This window comes from Aulonocara stuartgranti (assembly GCF_965226115.1).
Source record: "Aulonocara stuartgranti genome assembly, chromosome: 9".
NCBI classification, from domain to species: Eukaryota; Metazoa; Chordata; class Actinopteri; order Cichliformes; family Cichlidae; genus Aulonocara; species Aulonocara stuartgranti.
The window spans coordinates 13,602,202-13,615,498 of NC_138960.1; the positions used below are offsets into that span (position 1 = coordinate 13,602,202).

The 13,297-nt window shown below is 42.5% G+C and overlaps 1 protein-coding gene across 6 annotated transcripts in view; it reads left to right on the top strand.

Annotated features, from left to right (window-relative positions):
* The window catches only part of LOC309714052 (disco-interacting protein 2 homolog C-like), a 79,139-nt gene that overhangs the window by 7,590 nt on the left and 58,252 nt on the right, over positions 1–13,297 (top strand). Inside the window, exon 2 of one of the 6 annotated variants that reach the window (XM_082546123.1) lies at positions 8,767–8,899. The exons of 4 other annotated variants lie outside the window; for them this stretch is intronic. The gene's annotated coding sequence lies outside the window, so the exon portion shown is untranslated. Of the gene's footprint in view, positions 1–8,766; positions 8,900–8,984; positions 10,221–13,297 lie in introns of those variants that run through there. One more of the 6 variants, XM_082546124.1, reaches the window with a different exon arrangement.

Consider the following 13,297-nt stretch of genomic DNA (forward strand, 5'->3'; position numbering starts at 1 on the left):
TCCTTTATCTTTGTCTGGTCTAAGTAAAGGCAACATGTTATACAAAACTGTTATGATAGAAGTTTTTGGACAAAGTTTGTGTTCTCCATTCTTTAAGCACCGGTTCGAGCACCGTTTAAGCACAGGCACCGTTTCAAAAGTACCGGTTTGGCACCGGTATCGGATAAAACCTGAACGATACCCATCCCTACTCACAAGGCAAGGTGACAAAGGTTTGATTGGCACATAGTTTCAGGCAAGTTAGGTACTTGTTACTGATATTGTTCATATACAGGAGGCTAATTAACTTATCCTTCATTTTTAGCCGCACAAGCAACGACCTGCTCTCTCAGGATATTTTCAGAATGCAGTCGTCTCTGGGAAAACTTTCTCTGTGACAGTCAATAACACTTCCCTGATCTCTTCATATGAGAATTATCCTCCACTATCATCCTCCTTTGATTCAGAAAGGAGGATGATTGTGGGTATACCCATTGGTTAACTTGACAATCACAGATTCTTGACCAATAAGCATGCAGTTTCACAGTCTGATGGAGATGGCAAAAGTTCTTACGTACGCTGTAACTGTCATGACTTGATGTGCACATCCCCAAACGTTACTGGCCGTGATTGGCCTGTTCAATACCGTCTTTTTCTCCAAGGCATTTTCTGTTTCTGGCATCATTTTTCAAATCGACTGGAAAGAGAATAAATCAAGTCAAGGAGATAAACTAAATATAAACTATTGCCGACTACAGTTTTGGTAATTAAATTGCACAGGAGCGCTGGCCACTTGCATAGACTACTTCACAGGCTTTACGTAGCTTCAGCACAGACATTTAAATTAAGCTTCAACTTGACGCTTTGCAATTGGACTTTCTCCATTTTATACCATCTACTCTATCAGCCTATTCAAAGTGAAATGGGAATTAAGCTTGAATCACGTCCATGTGAATCCTGTACCTCACCTTTACTCTAGACGTCAAAACAAATTAGCAGCAAGCAGCTTTAATGTGTTGTGACTATGTGATGGTTTCACAGTGTTGTTTAAGGAGTCCTGATGTCTGATCATCAGCACAATCCTGACATTGATTTTCAGTCAATCTGAACGCTTCTGATCTGAGTCGTCTTCATTGAGCAGTCAAATTGCGCAACACGCCCACAGAACTGAGGCCCACAGTCTAGTTTTGCTTGCTGTGAGACTCAGCGGGCATGTGATGGAGACAGACGTCATTTCAAACACGCTGCATGACAAATGACTGACAGCCCCTCTATTCTGATAACACTCCAACGCACCACTCATCGAGCTGTCACTGGTCTGCTTCCCATTTTTAACCGGAAACCACGTGGCTATTGTTCTCCGGACTTGTTCTGTCATCCAGTACTGACTGAAACGTGTCAGCAGCAAAAGCTATTGTATAGTATAGCTTTCTTTTAGGACAGTTTTGTACTTAAGTTACCAAGTAATTCATGCTGAGTTTCATTGCTGCTTGTCTGTTTTGTTTGTGTTAAGAAGAAAGTTACATCATCGCCTAAATCACTCATCTAAACTCCCAACTTGGCATGACTTTAAGCTGCTGGACTCAACTAATTCTCAGTGGTACTACTTTTAGTATCACTTAATTTGCCCAAGAGTTTTTTTATTTAGTCTGGAGAGTGAGTGCATAGTGAAGACTGTGAAGTCCATGGCTGGATTTTAATACTTTAAAATTACATCCAGACCCAGTACTGGATTTTAAATGTGAATAATGGTGTCATGGTATCACTGATTGTGAGTTCAGCCTTCCCTGCACCGTCTACTGGACAAACTACTGTGTGTGAATGCACTGAGTGATATTCCACTATTATCCCCAACTTTGAAAAAACTAGAAACACAAGGTTTTATTGAGTTGTATTAAAAACTTGCTGTGCAAAGATCATGATTTGGCATTTATGCCCACAGAAGCTGCAAGCTCTTACATTTAGGAGGTTTGAATAAAAAGGTAAATAATTAGTTAATCAGAGTTTAATTTGTCTAATCATTTCCAGCCCTCTTCAATCAGTATATTAAAAAGTATTATTTCTTTTATTTCATATATACAGTTATTTGTATGATGTCTTGAAGCAGGTGTGGAGAACTCCAGGCCTTGAGGGCCGGTGTCCTGCAGGTTTTAGATCTCACCCTGGGTCAACACACTTGAATCAAATGATTAGTTCATTATCAGGCCTCTGGAGAACTTCAAGACATGTTGAGGAGGTAATTTAAATCAGCTGTGATGGTTCAAGGACACATCTAAAACCTGCAGGACACCGGCCTTTGAGGCCTGGAGTTTGACACTTGTGTCTTAGTGGGAGGATGTCTCTAAAATGGTCATCTCAGGTAGGGCTGGGCGATATGACCCAAAATTCATATCTCGATATTTTTTTAAAGCCATAAAGTAAGAACAAAAAGAGAGTTCTTAGTCAAAGCTGTGTCCCAGATGTCACACAGGCACTTTAATTAACATATGGCATAGATGTACATGAAAAAAACTACTCAAAAATAAATTATGAGCATTTATTAAATAATCATGCTCCATAAATAAAAGAAAACTATGTTGTTTTTGTGCATAACAAAGAGCTCACAATTGTGCAGGCAAAATGTAAACTAAAAGACACTGAGCATAATAACATAGACAGATTTCACAGCTGCTCTGTTCCCAACCTCTACTGCGTGACTGACAGCCTGGAGTTTGAAATCTATGGGCTCAAAATGTGGTCATAAATATTTTGTACTTGTAAATCAGGATTTGTATGTGTAAAAAAAATTTGTGCGTGTGTAAAAAAGATTTGTGCGTGCGTAAAAAAGATTTGTATGTGTAAAAAAAATTTGTGTGTGCATAAAAAAGATTTGTGTGTGGACTTAGCCAATAAAACCCTCCAAGTTACAAGTACGAATTTTGACCCTATTTTTCTTCCTTTAAGCTGATTGGTCAATGTCATGTCAATCACAAATTAAACAATTCAATCAGAGAACAGATGGGTTTGGCTGTCGGAGGGGCACTTTTTTGAACTGCAGGTCCTTGCTGGGCTCTGTGGGTTTTTGCAGCAGCTCTACCTGTACTAGATGCACCTGCTCCTTGTTGTTTCTATCTCTGACTTTTTGTCCCCTACAAGAGTTTCTGGGGTTTTCTTGCTAGTTCTTCAAATGTTCAATAAAAACATGTATGCTAATTCATAACGAAGAAAGCTTTGTAATGAAGACTGTCATTTCCAAAACACTGCCCCCCCCCCCCCCTGCGTCCGCAGCGCTGTTGAAAAGGCTGTGGAAGTCCCTGTATTAAACACGTAGACCTGTGACACAAAAATCACCAAACTCAGACGACCACAGACTATTTTCCTTCGTGGTGATGAAGGAAAACGCTGGGTTGGCATGTAAAAGGGCATTTATTCCCTTCAAAGACCTGCAGTTCAAAAAAAGCGCCCCTCGACAGCCAAACCCATCTGTTCTCTGATTGGATTGTTACATTTGTGATTGACATGACATTGACCAATCAGCTTAAAGGAAGAAAAATAGGGTCAAAATTCGTACTTGTAACTTGCAGGTTTTTTTTTGGCTAAGTCCACACACAAATCTTTTTTACATACACACAAATCTTTTTTACACACACACAAATCTTTTTTACGTATACAAATCTTTTTTACGCACGCACAAATTCTTTTTACACATACAAATCCTGATTTACAAGTACAAAATATTTATGACCACATTTTGAGCCCATAGAAATCCGCTTCGTAACCATGTCTCTTAACAGGTGCCATGTATGGTCCTTATACACACACAATAGGGTAATATTACGTTGAAGCACAGTACGTATCACTCCGCGAGGCTCCTCGGTAGCCGTAATGCTCCGACAATCCATCAAGCGGTGCAGCTTCGTACCTGACCAAAGTCGTACTAAAACATTTTTTGACAGATTGCTGAGCGCCGTGTTCCACATAAAATCGGTTCGCGGTCATCAAGCACAACCAGAATTCATACATAAGGCGCGCTGTCGATTTTTGAGAGAATGAAAGGATTTTAGGCTGCATGACGTTAGCGCGGTTAGCTCGTTAACACGTTGACGCCGTCCAGCCCCACGCACGGGGTGATGCGCAGTAACTCGTTAACGGAGATTTGCCGTGTCCATCCTGTCGCTGCCTGCAGGTGAAGCGATGGGGGAGGAGGGGGAGTTGTGTTCAGTGAAGGAGAGGCGAGGTCGAGTAACGTTGCGTAGAGACAAAAGTGGACAAAGAGAGGCAAACTTGTGGCTCCACAAGTATAATTATAACGTAACATAGACTATATCCATATAAAGGATGTTGTCACATCTTATATCTCGTATAAAAATATATCGATATTTTTAAAAAACTCGATATATCGCCCAGCCCGAATCTCAGGCACAGAAGCCCCACTCAGCTGTTGTTCATACCCATAGTCTTTGCAAGGCACCAAGGCCCAGTATAACATGCATAAGGATTATTTCAAATTGTGAGTCATGCAAAGCTACCCTAATCGAGTTTAAAATGGTAAATACGGAGAAGGATGCTTATCATTATTTACGCAAACCACAGTGACGTCTTCACATTGCTTGTTTATTATACTCCATTGATGCTAATCACTAAAACCAGTCAAATCCCAGTTCTTGAAAAGTGGAAACAAGCATTGGTTAGACATTTGTGACCAATAACTGAGCAGAACTGTTGAGCTATAGGAACAATTACATGCACTGATGATGTCAGTGTGAGAATCCAGAATTTTTCTCTGCAGGATTTTTGTCCTACATAGATGATTTTTTTTTGTGTATTTTACCCAAAGAGGTTTTTATTTTTCTCAAACAGATTTATTAACTCCTCGGGCATATTGCATATTTTGGTTCCTCCAAGACTCATCGGCTTTTACATGGACTGATCCCGTTAAATGTTGTCTCACCCCAGAGGTCCCTTCATAGGCAGGAAAAATGTTGCTTTGCGTGTCTGTTTCTGCCTTAATTTGACAGTTTAACCTTTTAATTAGGTCAGAGTGAGGAGCAGCAGAAACAGAGAGAGAGGTGTCACTACAGCTCAAACGCTGAATGGATTCAGTGTTGAACTGCAAATTGAGTCTAATTTTGAACAGTTAGTGTCATTTATTGAGTGAGGAGACCGAACATTTACTCGATTAAGCCACTTGAAGCAAAGACGAGCTTGTAGAGTTTTTTTCAGTGTGACTGCTTGTTTACAAGGTGCCAAGTATAATGAAAAGTTTGCAGAGCACAGTAATGCCATCGAACGGTTTATTATCCAGACTGTAGATACACTGATTGTGAAATTGCAGACCGATTTTCTTGTTCTTTTTAATTTTTTAATATCATTTATTCCCAGAAATAAATATTATTTGGATATGGATCAATGGATCAATAAAACCAGGCACTCAAAAATGTAATTACAAGTCAATTTTCCTTGTCATTGTGTTACATAAGTACAATATGAAAACAAATTACATTAAATCAATCATTTGTGATGTGCTTTAAATCGACATCTTTTTAAAAATAAAATAGGCACAAGTGGAGTCATACACAAAAGGAAAATATTCATTTCTTCTACATGGACACAAATAAGTACAAATGAGACCAGACAGATCTGAGCTCAGGCACAAAAATAAGGTTGGAAAATTCATGTCCAGGAAGTGCAAATCAATACATGAGTGACTGTTTCATAAACCGTGTTTGAGCGAGCGAACGATCAGTCCTGCAAAATTCAGTCAGACGACTCTGGTTTGAAGTAAGTGACTTATTGCAGCAGCAGAATACCGTCTGGCTGATGAGGCTGCGAGCTCATTACCCCTCAGATATGTTACTGACAGAAATTAGGGAGTGACAAGTAAATGCATCTCTTAATAGAAGTAATGCATTAATAATAGATGCATCTCCTCTGATAATAGATTAGCCTTTTATCAGAAAATGTATCTGCAATTATGATATATATGTGTAGTTCTCTGCCTCCTCTTTGTAACCATTTGTAGCCTTTGTCTGTGTTTCATATCCCGAGCTGAGTTTCTTTGGACTGTGGGAAACTGTGATGGACGCGTATCACTGTTTCCCCTCGGACATGATACTGTATGTCCACTGGTGGCATCTTAACCCACTGCTCCGACAGGGCGCCCTGGTTTTCTGCTTTTCTGCCATTGTGGACGTGACGCTTGGCTGCTGCTACAACTGTGTGTATATTTAGACATATACTGTATAAATGTGTGTGTTTCTGTGTGTACCCGTGTTGTCCCTGGCTTTGCTGTGGACACACAAGTTGTAAAGCCAGAGGACGCCCCGCCATCCACACGGGTCCCTGCATGTGAGTGTGACAGCCCAAGGTCCCCAAAGCATGACGCATGCTTTAGTCCTCCTTTATGTGTGTGCGTGTGCGTGTGTGTGTGTGTGTGTGTGTGTGTGTGTGTGTGTGTGTGTGTGTTTGAGTGTGCCTGCTGGAGGTAGATTTGGTTACCATGGTGGCTTTGTGGGTGGACTGGCTGTTTATGATTATGTGATAAGAAAGAGAGAGATCAAGTGAAAGCTGGATGTTAAGGAAAAGGACGGCAGAGTAGAGTCCAGCCAATAGAACGGTTGTGTGTAATGCAGAGCCAACAGTGATGCTGTGCATCTAGATTTTGCTGCAGCCAGTTGACAGGAGAAAAGGTTCTACATCCTCTTAATTATTTTTTAAGATTTTTTCTTAATTTAAGAGATGTAATTATGATTTCCCACCCAGGCACCCCTTTTCCATCAGCTCATAGTTCCTGATATATTGTTAAAGGTGCAGATCATCGAGCTGAATGACCTAAAAGGAACCACCTGAGTCACTCATTTCTGGTCATACTGAAGAAAATATTAAGTTCGTCTTGTAAAATGTGGTTTTTCAAGTGTAAGAAAGGAGGCTTATCCAGGATAGCCTCATTGGCTAATCATTCACAATCACAAGTATTCAACACCGAAATTGGGATGACAAAAAAATTTGGCTCGAGGCTTTCATGATGTTACCTATCTAACAGGTGACATCTAGGTCGCCACATCCGTTCTTTTTTACTGCTTATGCGTAGTGTTGAACTCAGTGTTAGCTTTTTGGCCATCACTGTTTTTTGGTTTTGGTTTATTTGACCAGATTTAGACCAAAGAATGATCAGAATCAGCTTTATTGACTTTATTGAATGATACGTTATCAGGTAACATTAAGAAAACTGCACTGATTGGGTGCATGGTCTGCTAATCAGTGCTAGCCCTGACAGCACCCTCACCGCCATTGCTGTGACATTGGCATGACAGAGGAGCGTAGTCAGTAAATCACGCTCCATCCAGCACAGCGCCACAAGGCATTACCGATGTAGCTTATGTGCTGTGTGGGTGGTGTTAGTGCGTAGCAGACACACGTGTTTGTTTGCTCATTTCTATACCGGTTAGTGTTGCTTCGTCCATGTGATCCACTAGGACCACTTTAGGGCGATATTGCTTACCTCTGCTTCTCCAACTTCCTTTCTTTCTCTGACCACGCCCAGGATTTACTCGGTAGCTTGGAGATCGTTTGGGGGGTGTGAGTCGTGTAGCTGGTTAGTGTAGTAGCAACACTTCCATGTTTGGAACGATAGATCGGGGTTTGAATCCTGACCAGCCCCTGCGTCTGGTAGGGGTCCTCATGCTAGCATTAGATGTGTATTTTAGGGTTTTATTTACTCCTATGATGAGTAATTTTGGATTTTGGACTGTAAACGTCTGGTTTTCTGCTGTGATTAAAAAAACAAAAGATAATTCTTGGTTTTGCAGCACTGATCGAGCCAAACACGCAACACAAGCACACAAGATATTCTTTAGGAAATTGTAACTACTACTCGTTGTTTTATGGTTTTATTAAATCAAGTGATTAATTGAGACTGTTGAGACTTTTTTTGTTTTTTGTGACTGACATGATTATATTGTTGCAGAAAAAGTTGGTGGTAAAACATCCAGAAATCTGGAATGTGTTCTCTGCAGACTACATCACAGGTTTATGGTGAATTTGGTAAAATAAGTTTTCATGGTTCTCTCTCACTTGCTCTCTGGCACTGTTTTTTTTTTTTTGCCAAACCTTTCAACTGCGCGTTGGCGTAAAAACTCCAATTTGCAGTCAGCCGCTATCGATCCTCTCTCAGCTGTGTGCCATTAAAACAGGTGAGCGTCGAGGAGCGGGGAAGAGAGGGAGCGGCGAGACGAAGGAAAGTAATTAGGCTGCCAATACAGGCTGCTGCGACTCACACACACACACCTCGCACAAACACACACCTCACAGACTCGAACATATGCACTCCCCCTGGCAGGTATCATTAGCCCACTTCTCACATCTGATGCTCCAAATCCAAGATGGCCGTTTCAGGCCTTCTCCAGGAGAACCGTTGCTAGGCAACTCCCTCCCTGCTCTGCTGCGCTGCAAGTGGAAGATGGCGTCTCCCTATGGACCGCTCGTGTGTGTGAATTAGAGAGAGAAGAAACCAGGAATAAACAGAGAAAACACCTCAGTCAGATGTAACACACACACACACACACACACACACACACACACACACACACACACACACCTATCTATCTATCTATCTATCTATCTATCTATCTATCTATCTATCTATCTATCTATCTATCTATATGTTTTCCAGCCACATATGTCAAACACGCCCACCTCACAGTGCCACAGCTCTACAATAGTTCTGTTTTTTTCATGATTTTTTTAAAATTAGTTTGTGTGTTTATTAGAGAGTTAATTGGGTTTAATTTTAATTATGATTTCTTGCAGTGCACAGGAGAGGTGAAGAAAAGAGTGTAGGCAGGGTGGGGATGAGCGCCAGTGGTGATTTGATTCAACAAGAGTAAAAGGGAAGGTTTGCAAAATGGTAGAGACCTGCTATGAAGTAATGCCATTAGAACAGGTGAGTGCCAATAAAAAGACAGGAGGCTGAGCTGGAGGTGACAGAGTTGGCGATGCTGAGATTTTCGCTGGGAGTGAGCAGAATGGACAGGGTTAGAAATAGAGATGGCACGATACCACTTTTTTATGTCCGATACCGATACCGATATCATAAATTTGGATATCTGCCGATACCGATATGAATCCGATATAGTGTTTTTTAATCAACAAAACTGTTTTTTAAATATCTTGCTGCATTTTGTATAAGTTCATACTCAAGTTTAAAACAACAACTACACTAAAGCTATTCTGTTATACCTGTATGCAAAAAAAAATATTTCATAGTTCAGCAATACTGATCAATCTAATAAACTTAAACCTGCACCATCCTCCCTATTCTGGTATTTTAAAGAGTACTTAGCATAAATATTAAGCAACCTAACTAATAGGGTTCCAACTCCCAGCAACAACAAAAATAAATAAATAAAAAATAGGGAACCACCCCTCACGCTCCACCTCATGATGCTTAATCGACGTAATCAACCTTAATTTGATGCAGTGTGAAAAAAAATGCACAGAAATCAATTATTTTTCAAGAAATATTAAATAGATTCAACATCTTTCTTCAACAAAATTGCAGACTGCACAGATGGTACCTTCCCAAAGGAAAAAGTACTATAGCTTACTAGGGTATATATATTAGACGTAATAGTTACTATATACAGTAATTGACTTCTATTCATTTTACATCAAATTAAAACTTTGGGTGTCAGATAATTATTTATTAAAAGCTCGACATTTTAAATGAGAATAAGAAAGAAAAGTATGTCTTTGTGCCCCCTTTTCCCTGTTAATGCCCTATCGGCCCCCCTGGCTAAACTTTGCTAGATCCGCCCCTGCACAGTTACCAGCGTCAGCTACGTAGAAAAAGATCCTGGAGTAGAAAGTAATATTAAATAAATTCTAACAACAGCTTATCAAGCTTAAACGTGCTGCTGTTGTTCAGCCGCTGGTTTCCTCTTTCTGGTGCAAAGTGGGCCAAAAGCAAACTAGAGACACGGACTCGCGACAGAAAAGCCGATCAGCTGATCATTTAAGCAGTTTCATGATTGAAGTAGCAGCAGGAGAGGCAGTCGCTTGTTAAGCTTAACGCAGGAATGCTTTACAAACATTCAGAGATGGACTTACACACTTGCTTTACTTCTCTCGGGGATAACTTTGTCGGAGATGAAATGCCGGGTTGCTAGCGAAGCTCCACATGCTATCCAGACCACCTACAGGTCCCGCATGCCACAGCCGCTCTATCACGTGATGCATACTGCTCCGACGTGCTAACTTCTGAGGTGAGTTACGGCGTGTTGCAAGTTTTGTGAGGTGCTTTCGTGATATTTAATGGATCGGATTACATTTTTTATTTTTCTCCGATATCCGATCCAGTAATTTAGGTCAGTATCGGACCGATACCGATACGTAATATCGGATCGGTCCATCTCTAGTTAGAAATGAGAAGGAACAGTGCAGGTTTAGCGGTTTGGAGACGAAGTTATAGAGGCTGGATGAGCATGGACATGTGCAGGTTCATGGATGTAGTGCAGGAGGATATGCAGAGGGTCGGTGTGACAGAGGACGAGTGAAGAAGAATTTCATTTATGGCTTTTCCCACTTTTGATTTTTGCACTTCTCATAAAAGCCCAAATTCAAGCCAAGCTAATGGAAAGAGAGCCTTCAGATATTTCCTAGATGAAGGTGATTGCCATGGTATGGAAGGATGTAATCATCTGCACAGTATCATTTCAGTCAGTTTTATGGGTCCCAGTAGCTTCCAGTGTCCAGTTTTTATTCTGTTTCGATTCACTGCATAGCTGTAATAACCCTAGCTCATTGTCGTTCAAGCTAAATGTGATGCAGCTCATTTTGGAAGCATCCATGGACAGTATAAAACGCAGAATAGACAACTCATTGGGTTTTCAAAGCCTCAACGTTATCAGCCGGGTTGTCTCGTTTGATTCTTAGAGCCAGATTTGACCATATTTGCGTTAGAGGTCCCCTTGTCAACTAATTTACTGTTTTGTTTAAACGACTGAAAAAATGAGACTAGTTGAATACTCTACAAGTTAGAAATAATCTTAAAAATATTGAATAGAATTAATGCAGTTAAACACTGACCATACAAATGTTGTGTGTGTATTTAAGAGCTATATGAAACTGTTAGTCACTTTAATTTTAGGGGTGCAACGATACTCGTATCGATGTTGAACCGTTCGATACAGTGCTTTCGGTTCGGTACGCATATGTATCGAACAATACAAAATTTTTAATTTATTTGATCAACTTTCCTTCTGACGATGCTGTCTGTGTTGAGCGCTCAGTGGATCTGCGCTCGACAGTGCAGCCTAGGCGGAGTAGTCAAACGCAGATTCACTGAGTGCAGGGCAAGCTAGCGAGACAGAAGCTAAGCTCTCCTTGCAACATGGCAAATTGAACCTCCCCCACCCTCATTCAGATGTGGTGTTTGGAACTATTTTGGTTTTCATGTGACGTATGACCCTGAAGGTAAGCGCGTCATGGACTAAAGTAAAACAGTATGTTGGATGTGCCACGCAATGCTCAATTACATGGGTGGGAACTAGTGTGTTAGCGCAGTTAGCTCGTTAACGTGTTGGCCGTCCAGCCCCACGCACGGGGCGATCCGCGGTAGCTCGTTAACGGAGATTTGCCGTGTTGTGGCGTTAACGTCATTTCAGATTTTTTTAATTTTTTTTTTGGCCTGTCCCGTTTGGCTCTTTTGCCATCAGAATTGTTGTCTAAAGGCAGAGAAAGATGCCCAACGGATTTACTTTACCAAATTGACCATCCCAGCCTTGCCTTAATGGTCCATTTGATTCACCTTTTATTGTTTCTTTTATTTTCACTTGCTGAATACGGGACAGACTTGACTGGGGGAAAGAAGGGGAGAAAGAAAGAGAAACAGCTGAGAAGAGGGACGGGGGAGAAGGGCAAAAGACAAAAACCAACAGAACGGGCAGAGAAGAAAAAAATGCATATATCAATCACCTGGGTCACCTGCTGAGAAAGAAAAAAGAAAACAAGCAGAAGAGAACAAGAGTAATAGAATAAACAACATCACGATGATATATGGGAATATGACAGTAAATACTAAATATTAAACATTATTGTGCAGCACATAAGATCAACAGAACACAGTGTGCTTTGAGGTAGGAGCCAAAAAGGGTGTAGTTTGTGGGTGTGATCACCCGTGTGTACACCTGTGAGCATGGACGCGCTTGTTTTTTGTTTTTTAAAAGGTTCCTTCTTGTAATGATCTGCTAGAGGGTGTGGGGGGGCCACAGCCCCGTCCTCCAGGGCATGAAGCAGGTATGGAGGAGATCAAAACTCCAGACATCCAGAGGCCCCCAGAACACAAGAGACCAAGGAAGACCAACAGAGGGGCAGCCGCGCCACTGTCCCAGAAAGAGCTGAGGAGAGTCCCAGATGAGGGCTCACTCAGCAGCCGCGGAGCAGAAGCCAGGGGGAGTTGCAGTGACGCGCCCGTGAGCTCCGCCGGCAGCCAGCCGTGCCTGAGTGACCGAGCCCCAGGCCGAGAGGCCGGGGGCACCCCACCCCCGAAGTGGCCCGAGCGAGCCCCAGGCTCCAGGCCCCGATAAGCGGCCACCAAGGAGTGAGCCGGTGTGTACCTGGACGCCCATCCCCAGACACAAAGAACCACCAACACACCGATGTCTGAGGGGGTCCGCCACTGGCAGGGGAAGTGGTGGTAGGGGGAGATAGGCCTCCAAACCTTGGAGGGCCTGAGATGTCCCCAGAGAGGTGGCGCCTGACACCCAACCTGACATATAGACACAGACATACAGGCACACACAGATACAAACATCCATTCCCCCCCTCATGCTCTCATATGCACTCACTCCACACTCAACCAACGTGGAGACAGACATAAAGAGACGCTGTACACACGATCACACTCCCCAAGCGTACTCTACAAACCGGGTCTAGGTACCCTTGCCCCTGGAGGGGGGAACTGCACCCAGACCCAGGTGGTGTTACCCTTTTCCCTGCGGTGGGGGGAGGCAGACCGCCCCGACTCCGCAGCAGCAGGAAGGCCCCACACTCCAGACCGCAGTCGGACGGCCAACTCCTCCTCCTAGTCCTAGCCCCCCCGCTCCAGCAGGTCGCAGAGAATGGGGGTGAGAGAAGACTCCAAACCTCCCTCCACCCGCTCATTGTAGTGTTGATGCATTTGTGTTCTAAGGTGCATTTAAAACCCAGGAGGGCATGGAGCTACCTGCCAGAGAGCAGCAGGTAAGCGCATGCTCCCTCCTGATAGCCCTCAATGTCTACGTGTATTTAAAATTGAGAGGTGGGCAACGACGCCAGGGGTGGGGTGTACACCCTGATGGTA